Raw genomic sequence first — 14,340 nt, 5'->3', positions numbered from 1 at the left:
TCTCTATTTTATATCTCAGCGAAAAAAATTGTTACGGCATTCATATCTAGCTGAATGTTCCTCCCAAGAACATGGCTTTCATATATATTTTTAACAAAAATATCTAAATTATGACCCGGACCATCATTGCATGAACTGACGTGGAATCACCCAGTGGAAGAAGAAAGTAATTGTGTGCACCCGCAGTCATAACAGTGACACGAAAGATGGCCCATCCCGAATCCCGTTCACTTTCTGGTGGTGTTCTGTTAGCCGTTCATTTGAACATCTGCCTGTCTGGCCGACATATTGCCACATGAAAGTAGAATCTGATACACAACCCCTTCCGTGCACGCGACAAACGAACTTCTGTGCTTGATTGGGTAGTCGATTGGTTCCTTGAGGAATGGGTCTGTCAGCTTGCACATTTGTGCTAGGTTTTCGGGTTCAGAGTAAACAACTTTTGCGTATACACGTTTTCCTATTTTTCCAAGACTGTGCGCTGTTCTGTACACGTAAGGCACAACCGCAACTTTCTGTCTCGCTTGACCGGCCTCTTTGCACGGGCTAACGTCCTTTCTTATTTTCTTAAGCAAAGACATTACATGGTGGCAAGAGCTTTTGAGGGAGTTCGTAAAGCATAAATTATCTATTCCTTTTTAAACTAATTTCGAGTGGGATGAGTTGAATGGCAACTCCGGCTTGTAAGCCCTTGGGTGGCATGGCATGCCCAACACATGCGTTGTTCAGAGAGGATAAATTTAATGTCTAGAAATTGAATAACACTCTCTACGGGCACTACATGCGTGACCTGAAGGGGGTCAAGGACATCACCAAAAACGGTCAGAAGACTTTTCACCATCGAGGGAGAGAGGGAATATCATGGTCAAGTAAACTTTAAAAAAAAATCGTCAACATATCTAAAAATTTTACTAACATTAAAATCACTCAGGCGGTCAGAAAATGCTTTGTCATAGTGCGCTAAAAGTATATAACTCAAAATAGGAGCTCTGCACGAGTCGATACACACCCCACGTTTCTAAATAAAATGCCAATATTCCATTCAGAAAAAGTTGAGTTGGGATAAACTCCTAACAGTTCTAGGAAGTCTTCTACTGTCATGTCCGCTTCTTATTGATAAGCGATCATCCCGCGGTTGTTGATGCGCTCTTCAACACACTGTTTCGTCAATGGGCGAGGCAGCTACGCAACGATGTGTCAGCCATCTAATCCCGTGCTCTTCCTACTACAGGTTGGTAAACGGCATTCTTATTTTGAATTTAAAAGCGATCATCGTTGCCTGGTAGTGTTGCCTCGCCCACGTGCAGTGTGTTGTTGTGTGACTGACTGTTTAGATGCACTGTGTACGATAATACTAATTCTGAGCGGCGATATAGAACTTAATCCGGGACCTATGTCAGATGCACAGGTCAAACAGTTTAATGATATGTTGAAGCTTCTGCAGGATGTCAACGAGCGGACTATACGCTTTGAATCTGGGCAGGAAAAGCTAATGAGTTTCGTAAGTGAAATTAAAAAAAAACCAACAACTGATGGAAAATAGACTTACCTCAGTCGACAGTAGGCTCACAAGCGTAGAGAAAGAGGCTGCAAAGTTTAACGAATGGCAGAACCAACTACATGCTGCACAGTGCATTGCTGATGACGCCAGGAAGGAATTCTCTCCTGCGTGAGCGCATGGACGAGATAGAGGACCGGTCTAGACGTGATAATTTAATTTTCCACGGAATCGAGGACGTTCCGTCAGAAACGTTGACTCAGTCTGAGGAGAAGGTTAGAGCGGTGCTTTTGCGGGTAATGAATATGGAGGTCACAGATGACGCCATAGCTCGAGTGCACAGGATAGGCCTATTTCTCGGGAACAAATGCCGACCAATTATTGTAAAGTGTGCGAATTCGAAATCTAGAGAGAGCATCTTGTCGTTAAGAACGAAGACAAAAGGCAGTGGCGTTTCTATTAATGAGGAATTTTCACCAGCTACACGTCAGGCTCGAAAGAAAATAATCGAATTTGCGAAGGCACTAAATCGTAATATTAACTTTAGATTACGGTACAACAAGTTTCATTTTGACAAGAAAGTGTATGCTTACTGCTCCCAAACCGATAGTGTGCGCGAGCTCGGGGCTTCTTCTGAGTTGAGTCTCGCCGATACAGCCACTGGCGCCCTTGCTGAGTCAGCGAGTGAACACCCTCCGTCATAGCAACCGAAAAACGATCATTGTCTTTGTTCCGAAAATATGTCTATCTTTTTTACTAACATAAGGAGCGTGCTACAAAAGCGAGATGAGATATGAGCTGTGCTTGACTCGTCATCGGCTGACGTTGTGGTACTCACCGAGCCGTGGTTTTCCGCTACAGTAAGGAATAGTGAAATATTCGATTGTCAAAAGCGGTTTAACGTGTATCGTTCCGATAAGCAGTTTGGATCTGGAGTTGGTGTACTAATTGCAGTAGCCGACTGTATTATTTCCTATTGTGTAAACTTGGCGTTAAATATTGAGTTTCTCTGCGTTTGTCTTGAGGTGAATTATAAAAAAAAAGATATTCTTTGTGCTTGCTATTGTTCCCCGAAGTGTACCTCTAGTTATGTAAACGAACTTCATGATGCTATCAATATGGTTGTAACAAGGTTTCCAAACAGTCCAATATTTCTTCTATGTGATTTTAATTACCCAAACTAATGTTGGTCACATGAGAGCCCGTTTCCTAATCCATTTTCGTCGGAGTGTTTTGATTTCTTGAACATGTGTTCCGATTTTAACTTGTCACAGCTAGTTACAGAACCCACGAGAATTGCAGCCACGTCAGCAAATGTTCTTGACCTTGTTCTAACCTCCACACCTGACCTTGTATCCCTAATATCTCACCTACCAGGACTACATGATCACTGCTCGTTACTTATCTCTCTAAGCACACCAAAGTGTAATAGTAGAAAATAGATAAAACTTAATCGAGACTACCGAAAAGCTAATTTCGACGCTATAAACGATGGCCTGAGTCAGTTCGTTGATCACTATTTTGTTAACTTCTCCGAGCGTTCCGTTGAGCAGAACTGGAACATGTTTATGGGTCAAGTGGCCATTCTCACCGACAAGTACATTCCACTACGATCTGTAACGTCTCACCATCAATCACCATGGTATAACCCTTCACTGAGGAGGCTATCGAACAAGAAAAAGAGATTGTTTCGTGCGGCTAAATCTTCCAGTACCTGCAGCCGGTGGAAATCTTTTGAGAACGCCAATGCAGTTTACAAAAGTGCTATTCAAGATGCAAAAAACGAGTATTTTAACGTTAAGCTACCGTCTATGTTAGCCACTAACCCAAGGCAGTTTTGGAATGTTGTTAGTAAAAAAGAAAAATTCGTAATTTCACTCAAGCCCGCGAATAGAGACGTAATTACTAGTGATGAATGTGCTCGCGTTTTGAATGATGTTTTCATTAAGTCCTTTCAGACTGTTATTAACACGCCTATTTGTAGATTTGACGCGAATGATTTTTTGCCTATGGGACCCGTTCTTGTCGACCCATTTGGTATTGTTAAAATAATCGATAACTTAAAACGTTCTTCCTCTGCTGGCACCGACAGCATTAACTCAAAGTTCCTCAAAAACACAAAAATGTATTGCTCTTTGATATTATATAAAATGTTTTCCCAGTCGCTTTCACTTGGAGAGTTGCCTGCTGATTGGAAAATAGGGAAGCTGGTGCCACTCCACAAAGGAGGTGATAAATATTGCCCGGGTCACTATTGACCAATTTCGCTTACTAGCATTCCATGCAAGATACTAGAACATATCATCTAGTCACAACTAGTTCAATTTTTAGAATCTAACCTTTTTTTCAGCACCGCTCAGCATGGTTTTCATAAATCCTTCTCTTGCGAAACGCAACTTTTGTCATTCACCCTTGATCTGCACCTAGCGCTTGACCGAAAGTCCCAGGAAGACTGCTTTTTTTTTTTTTAATTTTCTAGAGCATTTGATAAAGTTTCACACAAGCTGCTGCTGTTAAAACTTAACAGTCTTAACATTGACGCAAATATTCTGTCCTAAATAACTTGTTTTCTCACTAATCGTTCCCAGTTTGTAACCGCTAACGATGAAGCATTTCCACTCGCCTCCGTAAATTCTGGAGTACCGCAAGATTCTGTATTAGGTCCGCTATTGTTCCTTATCTATATTAACGATTTGCCGAATTCGATCTCTTCTTCAACTAATTTATTCGCTGATGATTGTGTTATTTACAGAGAAGTTACTAACGCCTCAGATGTTCTGAATTTACAAGCTGATATCAACCATGTTTCAAAGTGGTGTGAATTATAAAGGATGGAACTTAACACGACTAAATGCAAGGCCATGACAGTATCGCGTAAATGTAATTTTCCTTCTTATTTCCTCGAAGATGACCCCTTACATTCTGTCTGTTCTTATAAATATTTAGGCGTTTATATAACCTCAGATATTTCCTGGCAAATGCATGTTGAGTATGTTATTAATAGCGCTAATCGAATGCTGGGTTATCTAAAACGAAACTTTTAACTTGCCCCTTCACTTCTGAAACTAACCCTGTACAAAACGCATGTACGCTCTAAATTACAGTATGCTTCTTCTATCTTGGACCCCGGTCATTCCAACCTAACTAACGCCCTGGAGTCAGTTCAGAATCGCTCTGCTCGTTTTATTCTTAATAACTTTCATCGCACCGCAAACGTGAGCTCAACGAAAACTAGCCTATTGTTGCCTAACCTCAATTTACGTCGTAAAATAGCTCGATTATGTCTTTTTCATAAGATATACCATACTAACTCATTACTTCACAACCGACTGCTGAATCAACCGTCTTATATTTCACTTCGCATTGATCATATGTATAAAGTAGACATTCTAAAATGCAACACTAATGCATTCCAAGAGTCATTCATTCCGAAAACTTCAGTGGATTGGAACCACCTTCCCTCATGTATCGCAACAATTGTTCCTGACCATTTATTTAGGACTGCCATGAATAATCTATACTGCTCAAATTGAGCTGCGAAGTGTACTACTGCCACTAACCCCCACTCCCCTCTGTAATGCCAATGGCCTTGAGGGTATTTTAAATAAATAAATAAATAAATAGTTTGTTTTGTGGCAGCGAGTAATAAAAATTTTTGCTTCTACAGAATAGGCTTAAAAGCCTTTGTTCGAGTTTTCCTTTAAATGTTCTACAACCTTATTTGAACTTCTGATCAAAAACGGATCGTCAATCTTAAGCAACTTTCGCTTCTCTTGCAGGAAAAGAGCGATTGATTGAGGTTGTAGAATGTTTAAAGGAAAACTCGAACAAAACTTTTTAGTCTGCTCTGTAGACGCAAAAGATTTGTATTACTCGCTGTCACATGATAAACTACTTTGGTGCGTTGAAGAGTGCATCGACGACCGCAGGATGATCGCTTTTCAAAATGAAGCGGGCATGTCAGTAGAAGACTTTCTAGTACTGCTAGATGTTTATCTTAATACGAATTATCATAATGGAATAACGACATTTTTATTCAGAAACGGGGTGTGTGTATCGGCTCGTGTATAGCTCCTATTTTGAGTTGTATATTTTTAGCGCAGTATGACAGAGTGCTTTGTGACCGCCTTAGTGCTTTTAATGTTACTAAGGTTTTTAGATATATTGACGATGTTTTTAGTTTTATTTGACAATAATACTCCCCTTTCCCCCTTGACGTGGAAAGTCTTCTGACCGTTTTCGGTGTTGTCCTCGACCCCCTTCAGGTCACGCGTCATATACCCGTAGAGGGTGTTACTCAATTTACAGATATTAAACTCACCCTCTCTAAACAAGACATGTGGGGCGCATACAACAGAAGGGCCAACAAGCCTTTGTTACTATTTTAACTTATCCCACTCCAAACTGGTTAAAAGAGGAATAGTTAATTTGTGTTTTACGAACGCCCTCAAAAGGTCTGGCCAGCATGCAATGTCCTTGAGTCTTATTGAGCAAAACGAACGCTTGCAGTCTGTCGGGTTTTCGAAGGCTTTGATTCTATATGTAGCAGATGGCGTCCTTAAAAAACCCCTGACACGCCCAAAAAATTTTTTTTTCACGCTAGGCGTTGAACTGGCATGCCAGGACATTACAAAAAAATTGTTTCAGTATAGAGGTGCGTAGTTTTTTTTAATAAAAAATAAAAATACGAGGCCCCATTTAAAGTTCCCGCCAGTGCACTGTGACGTAACAGTGTACCGCAAGGTGTCGGGGCGGTCAAAAGGGAGGCATCGCCGGAAGTCACGTGAGTTGTATCCCTCCTCGTGCTTACCGCGTGCGCGTGTAATATTTTTTAAATATTTTTTATATTCTCCGCACTTCCCCGAGCGATCCAAGCAGACCAGGTTTCTTTTATTTGCTTTTAATCGCTTAATGTTGCTGTAAAGGTAGAATAAGAGGAGTCAGTGAATTGACGTGATCAACTACAATGCATAGAAGGTGCTGTGTGAGGGACTGTCCCGGTATTTCAGCAACTCAACAAGAGATCACACCGCACGCATTTCCGAGAGACGGCAGGCATCTTCAGCCTGGAGAGTATACGATGATTCGACGACCTCGGTGTCCGAACCTTCAGCAATGCAATCGGGCGTGTCGTATGCTAGCAATCATAGTTTCTACGAGCGTTTTAAATTTTTTTTTTCAAAACTTGATAGCTTCTTTTGTGCCCAGTATAGCTCTGTATCATCGGACTGACGGCATGCACTCGTACACTGGCTTGTACCCGCAACGCTGTCATCATTGACCTCCATCACGTTTGTAATCACGTCGATCCACTGACTCATCGTCCTCAACTTTTACAGCATGCAAACTAACCAATGGTGCAGCGATAAAGAGCTAGTGCAACTGAAACTTCGTTTTCTACAATCGCTCGTACAAAGAGCAGAAAAAAAAAGTCTTAGGCACGGTCGCAGAGAGCACGAGGAGTGATACCCACGTGACTTCCTGCGAACCCACTTTCAGTGACGTAGGTCGATGCCTCCCTTCTGACCGCCCCGACACCTTGCGGTACACTGTTACGTCACAGTGCACTGGCGGGAACTTTGAATTGGGCCTCGTATTTTTATTTTTATAAAAAAACTGCGCAACTGTAGAGTGAAACATTTTTTTTTGTAATGTCCTTTCAACACCTAGCATGAAAAAAAAATTTTTTTGGCGTGTCAGAGGCCTTTTAAGAAAATGAGAAAGGACGTTAGCCCGCTCCCATAGGTAGGTCAAGCGAGACAGAAAGTTGCGGTTGTGCCTTACATGCACAGAACAACGTAGTCTTGGAAAAATAGCGAAACGTGTAAACGTAAAAGTTGTTTACTCAGCACCCGAAAAGCTCGCAAAAATGTGCAAGCTCACAGACCCATTCCGCAAAATACCGTCGAGCTGCCGAGTCAAGCACAGGAGTCCGTTTGTCGCGTGCAGGCAAGGGGTAGCGTATCGGATTCGACTTTCATGTGGGAAGAAATATGTCGGCCAGACCAGCAGATATTTGAATGTACGCCTAAGAGGACACTACCAGAAAGCGAAGAGGGTTGGCCATCCTTTGTGTCACTGTCATGACTGCGGGTGCAAACCATAATTTGCTTCTTCAACTGTTCCCGCAAGGCAAATCCTCCCCACCTGCTTTTGTGTCTTCGTGTGGCTGTCAGCTAGCGCGACAGCCGCTTTAAGCAAATCAAAAGGGCGGAGCGAAACGCGTGACGCGGCGTGACCTCTCTACGTAGGACGCGTAGGACAAAAACGTTTGGACGAAAATTTGTCAAGTGACTCTCTCTGTCACGCTGACGGGATCTCTGGGGCTGTTGTTTTCGCCGTTTGCCTAGTTATAGAAATAGGCGGGCCACGTAGGTCCGGTTTTCTAACTGCGCTCTTCAGTGTTCTGTTGCTTTCGTGCGTTGCAGACGCGGCCGTGTTTTTTCATCGTGAACGATCCGAATATGTCCATGCTAATTTTTCGGTAACAGCCATTTTTTTCACCGGACTTCGTGGAATTCTTGTGATGTGTTTGTTGGACCCGCTTCAACAAAAACTGCTCTTCGCCAACGACGAAACGTCAGTTGAATGTGCGCAACCTTCTTTCTCAAATGTGTTTGTGGGGTTCCTGAGTTGGATTATACACCTCTCAAGAATTACATGATATCGCTCTTTTATTTGTAAGTACACTGCAAGCATGCTTCTGATACTAATCCTGCTTTTCCTCAATCTCCGCGGTTCTTTTTTTTGTGTGATGAGTTTTGCTTGGCATGAGGACAGTGTTAATTCTATTTTATAATTTTGTTTTCGTTTTACAGAGAAGTGTGACCTTTGTAAATATGTCGAGAATACAGTGTGTGTATTGATAGTGGTTTAATAAACTTCTGGAAGCGATCAAAAAAATTTTGTTTGTGGGTATATGTGATTGGATATGCAACAAATGATATAAAACGTACACATACTTGCATGACGTTCGGCAATACAGAGCAAACGCATCGTAGAGTATTGGCACACTATTGCGCGAACGCTAGGCCGGGGCATCCCTGAAGTGCGGGGCGCGATATGGTCGGTCAGACATTCCGCATAAAGGAAGAGCGAATTAAGTACGACGTTACCTCAAGGTAAACCGGGCACGAGAATACAGTAGGTGTCCACACTGTTGACAGAAGCAGACTCAGACGTGGAAGGAATAACTCGACCAGAGGCCGATTTTGAACTTTCTGTAGAGAACATGAAAACTCCTGCCGTTCGGAACGGCATCTTCTTCGTTTCCTACAGCAAAAGGTGAGTCTCGCCGACGCTGGCGTGGGTATAAAACTATACTGCACCGCCTTTTTCTCGCGTGATTATTTCGTTATTTTGGCTCAAATTTGCCTTCCCTGGCCGTAACTTTACCTGACGCTACTAAAGTATTATGGGGCGGTTCATTGGACTTCAATTTAGAGCCTCTGCGGTCAGTTTCTGTGAGCGAATTTATACTTTTGTACTCGAAGCGACACAGAGTTCTCTGCCATTAGGGAGGGACGCTAGGTACGCAAGATGAGCAAACCGCCCCTGGGCAGATTTGCTCATCTTGCGGCCGCGGCCGCGGCTGCGGCCAAGAGGGATTTTTATGTCACGTGATCAGCTCCATGGGGACAAGGAAGTACCTAGCGTCCCTGCCTAATGGCGGAGAAATCCGCCTCGCTTCAAGCACAAAAGCCTAATTTCGCTCGCACAAACTGAGTGCAGGGACTTTCAACTGGAGTCTAATTGTACGCCCCTTTACACTGTAGGAGCGGCAGGTAAAGTTAGGGCCAAGGAGGGTAGATATGAGCCAAAATAAAGAAAAAACCGCGCGAGATCATAGCGGTGGCAGTATATTTATATAGCTCCGCCAATGCCGGCGGCTTTTGTCTTATGCCGTGGTCGGGGGAGAAGCGCGTGCCACCGTTCGGAACGGTCGCAAGTTTGATGAGCTCCCGAGGAGCGTCTGCAACGGCTTTCAGCGGCCGTGGCTCATCTACTGAAATGTCTCAGGATTCCTACTGAGTGGTTCTGCCGTCTCTGCCAACAGACACCAAAGTTTTGAACTCTGTATTTTCGCATTGCGACACCTCCGGACGCCCATACAAGATAGATGATTTTCGAACACAAATGGAACGCCATGGCGCTCTACAAGATTTGATTGGAGCTGGCCAGTACCAAATGAACCATGTTTGGCTCTTTACGCTTAACTCTCTGACTGCGAAGAGGAAGCTTCTTGCGGCAAAATAACTGGTCGTGAAAGAAAAACGTTGTTTGCTCATCGACCCTGACGAATGCGAGGTCCGAGTACGACTGCACTGAACACCGATTCACATAAGCGACGATGCAGTACGGACGGCTCTGGAGCCTTATGGGAAGGTAAACGAAGTGTCTCGGGACACGTGGAGGGTGGAAGGATTCCAGAATGTTCAGACGACAACAAGATTTGTTAAAATGAACACCAAGGAGTGCGCAACAAAAGATCACCTCCCGCACCAGCTGGCTATGTTCGGCAGCAAGGTCCTGGTCGTCGTTCCAGGGAGGGCACCACTCTGCCTCCGATGCAAGAGGACAGGCCACATTCGCAGAGGGTGCCGCGTTCCCCACTGCGACAAGTACAATCGTTATGTCCATGAGCAAGAAGACTGTATTTGCACATATGCCACCGTAATGCTGCCTGCTCCTGAGGAAGACAACTCGGAGTTCATCATCGATGAAGAAGAAGCTGAGAAAGGCGAAGACGACAATCGACATCCAGTCACTACCGGTGACCCAAAGGATACAGACGGACGACAATAACACCTAGAAAGGAAGAATGACGCCACCTTGTGAAGTTGTCCAACCGGTCGTGAGGGAGACCCTGCACGAGAGGACGACACTTTGGCGTCTAATTGCCAAGCTGGTCGTGAAAGAGACTTATCCTGGAAGAACGACACAATTTCATCTAGTCCTTTCCGGTCGAGAGGGATACCTAGCACTGGAGGGTGACACCATCTTGCCAAATCGCCTGGCAGCTGACAGCCCTGCGGTTGGGAACGCCAGTCCGGACGTCGACGGCGCTGCCTCGGACTCCTCAAAGGGCGGGTTAACGAAGCTAGCTTGCATGAGCGATCACCATTCGGACATGAGGTCCGAAGACGACCTGGAAATGGATGACGGCGCTGACCCCTCAAAGAGGCCTTTGGACCTCGTAGAGGAGGGGCCTGACTGGACTCCAGTTCACGAGAGGAAAAAACGATGCAAGCCCCGACCTCTCCCAGGCAATAAACGAGGGCGAACCTCGTAGAAGGTGGTTACTTTCTAGATACATTCAAACTGCGAACGCTTCAGGTCATGTCTTTCGTAGATTCATTTTCGATATACTAGTGCCAGTTGCAAAGTTATGCTTGATGTAGCTTCCATGTGAGGTTGTTCATATGTGGCTTTCCAATGCACGCTTCCTCCTCCAATCCCAACAATGCTTCCGACTAAAAAAACTGGCCCTTCCCCTAAAGGCTTAGCATTTGGAATTCTCAACATTAGAGGACTAAACACCCCTCGAAAACCGTACCAGCTGCTACGTATGCTCCACGAGGAGCAATTAGACTTTTTGGCCTGACAAGAAACAGAAATGGCGGAGAAAGAGCAGGTGACGAGAGCGTTGCAGCCTTTTCCTACCTCGTACGAGGTATGCGTAACGCATGCAGTTGGCAGTGCAGGTGGTTGTTTTTTATCACTGAAAAAGTCTGTTCCCCTTTCAGATGTGAGTGTCATTACCGATGACCTTGGGCGTTTTATTTTTTGTAACTTTAATTTGATGGAAGAGCAGTGGAGAGTAATATGCATCTATGCCCCTTGTTTAGTTAGTGAATGGGAGACATTCTTCCGAGGGATTTCACATTACATTAAATGTGATCGGACCACTATACTTCTAGGCGACTTTAATTGCATTTGTGAAGCAAGAGACAGAACTCCACTCACGCGCGTAAGTGATTCTAGTGTAAATGACCTGAGTGAAATAATCGTTCAGAATAATTTGGAAGATGTTTTTTACATTTGAAAAAGTATAAAAAAAATTCAGTTCACACATTTTCAGAAATCCTCTCACGCACGCCTTGACCGCATTTGTTTTGCTGCCGACATTGTAATTAACGTTGAATCTTTACACGTAAACCGGTGTTCTTTAGTGACCACAGTCTCGTAAATGTTACAATTGGAGAAAACCAAACCCCTAGGTAAAGTTTAACTGGCGATTGCGGAAGTTGAACGCAGGCCTACTTAAAGACAAGATATTTGAAGCTGCAGTGGACGATCTCCTCGATAAAATGGTTGAGCAAAGCGGGATGTGCCCCTTAGAACGGTGAGAGCGGTTCAAAGAGGAGGTCAAAATGTCAGCAATCGAAAGATCGAGCACGCTCAAGTTTTACGCCAGGGCAGAAGATCGAAAACTGCAGCTCAATTTAGAGGCCCTGAGTGAAGCAGAATGTACTAACCCTGGTCAAACAGTAAAAGACATAGAAAATATCAAAGCGCTACTTGAACACTCTCAGAACGCGCGATATGAAGGTGCTGTGGTCCGCGCAAGAACGCAAAGGTTTCTTTGCGGCGAATAACCTACTAAGCAAGCTTTGATATCTGAAACAAGATGTGCAATGTCCAAAGAAATAACCGAAATCGAGAGGAAAGGCACCCTCACCGCGGATAGCACAAACATCGAGGAAGCGTTTTTAGAACATTACCGACTGATATTTTCACTTACTTCAGGAAGGCACGATTGAGAAATGAAAGACCTCCTGTCTTTTATGCCGAGGCTAGACGACAACATGCGGGAATGGCTGGAGGAACCCACCAGCGTTGAAGAAATAGAATAATAAGCGACTTGCCCGGGGGTAAAGCGCCAGGCCCTGACGGACTTTGTTAAACTTTTTACAAAAAATTCAAAAGTCGGCTCTGTCCCATTTCGCTCGCTGTCATCGAAGAATCTTATAACAGAAAAGTATTGCCGCTCTCTTTCATGAGAACTCCACAAGGTTTTAATTCGAAAACTTGAGAATATCGCCGAGTTGCGTCGTGTAGAGGGCTATAGGCCAATAAGTCTCTGCGATGTAGATCATAAAATATGTGCAAAAATTCTCAATAGGAGGCTGTAGCATGTAATATGCCAATTGATAGGCGATCATCAAACATGCTCTATAAAGGCTAGAACAATACAAATAAATATTCACGTAGCCAGAACAATTCTAGACTGTTGTACCGATAAAGAAGATCAAATTGCCCTGCTGCAGATTCACCACGAAAAGGCATTCGACCGTGTGCACTATAAATTCCTCTGGGCCATGTTGCGACATGTTAACATTGGACACGTTTTATATGACGGAGTGCGAATGGTATATCAGAACTGTTCAACACGACTGAGAGTAAAACGCAACGTAACTGAGACCATTCCCGTACTCTCCTCAGTGCGACAGGGTTGCCCCCTCTCACCATTGTTGTTCGCACTTTATTTGGAACCTCTCTTTTTGAGCGTTACGAACAACGCGAATGTACAAGGTTTTGGGTTCAACGCGCTCGAAGTCAAGGTATTGGCGTACGTCGATGATGTTGTAGTTTTCTGCAGCGATAAAAGAAGTGCAACCAACGCCATCGCATTGGTTAAACACTTTTGCGACGTTAGTGGTGCGGCCGTAAATCTAGAAAAATGCTATGGTTTTTGTCACGGCTCATGGGCTACAAAGCCATTGGAGTTCGAAGGAATCAAATGGGGCTTGAGGCCTACAATATGCCTTTGTGTACCACTCCAGCATATGCACAATCCTTGTGTTTACTGGTCCGAAGCAACAGCCGAACTGAAGCGGAAGGTATCACGCTGGCCGAACTGTGACTCATTAATTTTTGCGAGGGCAACGGCCTGTAATATCTTCCTTGTCACCCAGCTCATGTATGTGCTCTACATGTTGCAATGCACTTGAAGTAGTATGCAAACAGTCCATAGAATCTGTGCTATGTTTATCTAGAAATCGAGCTGGAAACCAATGAGAAGATATAACCTTTTCCGTCGCATCCCTCTGGGGGGACTGGGCCCTTTACACCTGTTTGTACGAAAACTTGTGTCACGATTTTCTTCTTCTACGAGACATCGAAGAATTATTTATGCGCACTGTCATTCAAGCAAATTGGCGTGGTACTTGCCTACATTTTTGGTCTCAAGCTGCGGGGAGCAACCATCCAAAACAGGAAGTTTTCTCAAGGAGGTTGTCGATACGTACAATTTTTTGTCAGTTCGCTTTTCCAGGGACTTTTTGTCATCTGCAAATAGGAAGGGCCTGTCCAATGCCCTGTATGACACTCTTTTTCTAGAGCCCCTGTATCGCGCAGTGCACAGACAAAGCCCTGGACAGGATGTTCTTTGTCGTGTTAAGAAAATGGCGATCCCGCAGCGTGCAAAAAGTTTCTTCTTTAAACTTCACACCTCGACCCTCCCAGTGAAAGCATGGCTCCACGAGAAAGAAGTTTTGGTTCCTTGGACCACCAACTGCCTACTGTGTAAAACGCCTGAGACTATGGAGCATGCACTTATTTTTTGTTGGGACGCCCTTTTGTTTTGAGACGTGTTACAGAGGACATTGAAAAGGGACTTAGAAATAACGTCACGATCAATTAGTTTTCTTCAAATTACTTCTCATGAACTTGTGCCGTACACTTTTAAAATAGTTCCAGATAGGTTCAGCATAAAAAAAAACTTCCACATATTCTTTCTGGAACGAGTCAAGATTTTATGTGGGTCGAAAAAAATATGCGAAACGCCAGTTTTCTTTGCTTTATTTTTGTTTGTTTTTTACGTGTAACACGGGGGGTCT

The sequence above is a fragment of the Ixodes scapularis genome, unplaced genomic scaffold (genome assembly GCF_016920785.2).
Source record: "Ixodes scapularis isolate PalLabHiFi unplaced genomic scaffold, ASM1692078v2 PGA_scaffold8__174_contigs__length_109621045, whole genome shotgun sequence".
In the NCBI taxonomy this organism is placed as follows: domain Eukaryota; kingdom Metazoa; phylum Arthropoda; class Arachnida; order Ixodida; family Ixodidae; genus Ixodes; species Ixodes scapularis.
This window is presented reverse-complemented; position numbering follows the sequence as displayed.